Below are 5,486 nucleotides of genomic sequence, written 5' to 3' on the forward strand. Positions count from 1 at the left end.
AAGAAAAAAAAGGAGGAGAAGAAGCAGAAGAAGAGGAAGAGGAAGAAGAAGAAGAAAAGGAGAAGGAGAAGAAGCAGAAGAAGAAGAAGGAGAAGGAAAAGGAGAAGAAGAAGAAGAAGAGAAGAAAAAGGAGAAGGAGAAGAAGAAGAATGAAAAAGGAGAAGGAGAAGAAGAAGAAGAAGAAGGAGAAGGAAAAGGAGAAGAATAAAAGAGGAAAAAAAGAAGAAGAATTCCAGTCCGCTATTATATTTGACATGAAAAAGTCTTGCGGTTGCAACAATGTATCCATTTGTATTCGAATAAATCCATCTGTATCAGAAATGGATACAAATGGATACATTGTTGCAACCGCAAGACTTTTTCATGTCAAATATAATAGTGGAGTTCTCTACAAGGGACAGAAGTAATTAAATGCCGGCCGTAGACGGGATGAAAATCGGCCGATTTTTTTACTGTTGGTGGTAACGTCGGCCGATCGAACGACCGATTTTTTGTTTTTTTAATTAAAAAACGGCTGGTTTTTGACCCATCTATGGCCTGCATATCAAAGGACATCATCAGGCTAACGTCATGACGTTAAAGAGGTAATGTAATTAGGCAAATATAAATTCTTAAAAAAAAAAAAAAAAAGATACAGCTTAAGGATTACAATCGCATTTTTTTGAGCAACATAAGTATTGGATAACCAAGATTTAAAAAAAGGAACTTAAATGTGTCAATATTAAAAATATATGTTAAAAGTAGCACAAGGCTAAAAGGACATCATCAGGCTAGCATCATGACGTTAAAGGGGTAATGTAACTATACAAATATAAACTCTAAAAAAAAAAAAATTGAATAAATTAAAAAATAATAATGAAATAGTTCTTAAAGCGGAGTTCCACTCAACCAATCAAAAATAAAAGTCAGCAACTATAAAAACTGTAGCTGCTGACTTTTAAAAAACAGCCACTTACCTGTCACTCGGTCCCGTGGTGTGTCCCCCGCAGCCCATTTCACCGGCTGTCCTGTATTCCAGGAGACTGGCATCTTCAGCCGGGTGCCCACTGAGCATGTGCGAGTAGCGCTGCACTTCATGATTAGTCCTGTAGTCTTCTGAGACCTGTCACATGTCCTAAAAGACTACAGGGAGGGAGGACACCTTCCGCTTCCAATTGGACCAGAAGTGGGAGCGGGTACCTGTCAAATTCGGGTACCCGTCCCCCCCAAAGGTGCCAATCCTTAATGGGGATTGGGGGAGCAGTCCTTAAAGCATAACTTCCCCTTTTGGGTGGAGCTCCGCTTTAATAAATAAAAAAATAAGAAGTAAATCGTTTTTAAATAAATAATACTTTTAATAACTCAATATTTGATAATAATGAATACTTCTTAAATAATTTAATACATTAAAAATACTTTTGTCTTAATAAATTAAAAATACTTTTGTCTTAATACATTAAAAAGTAATAAGTAAGTAATTTTAACAATAAATAATACTTTTAATAACTCAATAATTGTTAATAATGAATACTTCTTAAATAATTTAATAAATTAAAAAAAACTTTTGTCTTAATAAACTAAAAATACTTTTGTTTTAACACATTAAAAAGTAATAAGTAAATAATTTTTAAAATAAATAATACTTTTAATAACGCAATAATTGTTAATAATGAATACTTCTTAAATAATTTAATAAATTAAAAAAAACTTTTGTCTTAATAAACTAAAAATACTTTTGTCTTAATACATTAAAAAGTAATAAGTAAATAATTTTTAAAACAAATAATACTTTTAATAACTCAATATTTTTTAATAATGAATACTTTTTAAATAATTTAATATATTAAAAATACTTTTGTCTTAATACATTAAAAAGTAATAAGTAAGTAATTTTAACAATAAATAATACTTTTAATAACTCAATATTTGTTAAAAATGAATACTTTTAAAATTATTTCATACATTTAAAATAATTTTGTCTTAATAAATTAAAAAGTAATCAGTATAAAGTGGTTACAAAAAATAATATTTTTAATAATTCAATAATTATTATAATAATTTAATTAATATTTGTTAATAATTAATACTTTTTAAATAATTTAACAAATTAAAAATACTCTTGTCTTAATAAATTAAAAAGTAAAAAGTAAATATGTTTTTAAATAATACTTTTAATAATTCAATATTTGTTAATAAGTAATACTTTTTAAATAATTTAATAAATTCAAAATACTTTTGTCTTCATAAATTAAAAAGTGATATGTAAATTTTTTTTAAAATAAATAACAATTTTAATAACTCAATATATTTTAATAATGAATACTTTTTCAATTATTTAATAAATCAAAAATACTTTTGTCTTAATAAATTAAAAAGTAATAAGTAAATCATTTTTACAATAAATAATACTTTTAATAACTCAATATTTGTTAATAAGTAATATTTTTTAAATAATTTAATAAATTAAAAATACTTTTGTCTTCATAAATTAAAAAGTAATTAGTAAACTATTTTTAAAATAAATAATAATTTTAATAACTCAATATTTTTTAATAATGAATACTTTTTAAATTATTTAATAAATTTAAAATATTTTTGTCTTAATAAATTAAAAAGTAATAAGTAAATAATTTTTACAATAAATAATACTTTTAATAACTCAATATTTGTTAATAATTAATACTTTTTAAATACTTTAATAAATTAAAAATACTTTTGTCTTAATAGATTAAAAAGTAATCAGTAAATAGTAGTTTAAAATAAATAATACTTTTAAAAATTCAATATTTGCTAATAATGACTATTTTTTAAATAATTTAATAAATGAAAAACACCTTTGTCTTATTAAATTAAAAAGTAATAAGTAAATGTTTTTTTAAATAAATAATACTTTTAATAACTCAATATTTTCTAATAATGAATACTTTTTAAATTATTTAATAAATTAAAAATATTTTTGTCTTAATAAATTAAAAAGTAATAAGTAAATAATTTTTACAATAAATAATACTTTTAATAACTCAATATTTGTTAATAATTAATACTTTTTAAATACTTTAATAAATTAAAAATACTTTTGTCTTAATAGATTAAAAAGTAATCAGTAAATTGTAGTTTAAAATAAATAATACTTTTAAAAATTCAATATTTGCTAATAATGACTATTTTTTAAATAATTTAATAAATGAAAAACACCTTTGTCTTATTAAATTAAAAAGTAATAAGTAAATGTTTTTTTAAATAAATAATACTTTTAATAACTCAATATTTTCTAATAGTGAATACTTTTTGAATTATTTAATAAATTAAAAATATTTTTGTCTTAATAAATTAAAAAGTAATAAGTAAATAATTTTTACAATAAATAATACTTTTAATAACTCAATATTTGTTAATAATTAATACTTTTTAAATACTTTAATAAATTAAAAATACTTTTGTCCTAATAGATTAAAAAGTAATCAATAAATAGTGGTTTAAAATAAATAATACTTTTAATAATTCAATATTTGCTAAAAATGACTATTTTTTAAATAATTTAATAAATGAAAAATACCTTTGTCTTATTAAATTAAAAAGTAATAAGTAAATGTTTTTTTAAATAAATAATGCTTTTAATAACTCAATATTTTCTAATAATGAATACTTTTTAAATTATTTAATAAATTAAAAATATTTTTGTCTTAATAAATTAAAAAGTAATAAGTAAATAATTTTTACAATAAATAATACTTTTAATAACTCAATATTTGTTAATAATTAATACTTTTTAAATACTTTAATAAATTAAAAATACTTTTGTCTTAATAGATTAAAAAGTAATCAGTAAATTGTAGTTTAAAATAAATAATACTTTTAAAAATTCAATATTTGCTAATAATGACTATTTTTTAAATAATTTAATAAATGAAAAACACCTTTGTCTTATTAAATTAAAAAGTAATAAGTAAATGTTTTTTTAAATAAATAATACTTTTAATAACTCAATATTTTCTAATAGTGAATACTTTTTGAATTATTTAATAAATTAAAAATATTTTTGTCTTAATAAATTAAAAAGTAATAAGTAAATAATTTTTACAATAAATAATACTTTTAATAACTCAATATTTGTTAATAATTAATACTTTTTAAATACTTTAATAAATTAAAAATACTTTTGTCCTAATAGATTAAAAAGTAATCAATAAATAGTGGTTTAAAATAAATAATACTTTTAATAATTCAATATTTGCTAAAAATGACTATTTTTTAAATAATTTAATAAATGAAAAATACCTTTGTCTTATTAAATTAAAAAGTAATAAGTAAATGTTTTTTTAAATAAATAATACTTTTAATAACTCAATATTTTCTAATAATGAATACTTTTTAAATCATTTAATAAATTAAAAATACTTGTGTCTTAATAAATTAAAAAGTAATCAGTAAATTTTTTTTAAAATAAATACTACTTTTATTAATTCAATATTTGTCAATATTTAATACTTTTTAAATCATTTAATAAATTAAAAATACTTGCGTCTTAATAAATTAAAAAGTAATCAGTAAAAAAAAATGTTTTAAATAAATAATAATTTTATTAATTCAATATTTGTTAATATTTAATACTTTTTAAATAAGTTAATAAATTAAAAATACTTTTGTCAACTTCAACTTTTCATGAAAAAATGAACATCATACCAAAAAAAAGTTTGTCATTGGGCAGGTAGCGCAAGACGAATAATCATTGTGGCAGGCTAGCGTCTTGGAGGACTAGGGATGTAATTATGATTACAGAGGCAGATTTTTTTTTTTTTTTTTGCAAATTGACAATTTTTGATTTAAATTTTTTTTTAAATTAAAAATACTTTTGTCTTCATAAATTAAAAAGTGATAAGTAAATTGTTTTAAAAATAAATAACAATTTTAATAACTCAATATATTTTAATAATGAATACTTTTTCAATTATTTAATAAATGAATTAATTCAATATTTGTTAATATTTAATACTTTTTAAATAAGTTAATAAATTAAAAATACTTTTGTCAGCTTCAACTTTTCATGAAAAAATAAACATCATACCAAAAAAAAGTTTGTCATTGGGCAGGTAGCGCAAGACGAATAATCATCGCGGCAGGCTAGCGTCGTGGAGGACTAGGGATGTAATTATGATTACAGAGGCAGATTTTTTTTTTTTTTTTTGCAAATTGACAATTTTTGATTTAAATTTTTTTTTAAATTAAAAATACTTTTGTCTTCATAAATTAAAAAGTGATAAGTAAATTTTTTAAAAAATAAATAACAATTTTAATAACTCAATATATTTTAATAATGAATACTTTTTCAATTATTTAATAAATGAATTAATTCAATATTTGTTAATATTTAATACTTTTTAAATAAGTTAATAAATTAAAAATACTTTTGTCAGCTTCAACTTTTCATGAAAAAATGAACATCATACCAAAAAAAAGTTTGTCATTGGGCAGGTAGCGCAAGACGAATAATCATTGCGGCAGGCTAG

The sequence above is a fragment of the Staurois parvus genome, unplaced genomic scaffold, assembly GCF_062004578.1.
Source record: "Staurois parvus isolate SC_StPar_1 unplaced genomic scaffold, SC_StPar_1.0 ptg001992l, whole genome shotgun sequence".
NCBI lineage: Eukaryota > Metazoa > Chordata > Amphibia > Anura > Ranidae > Staurois > Staurois parvus.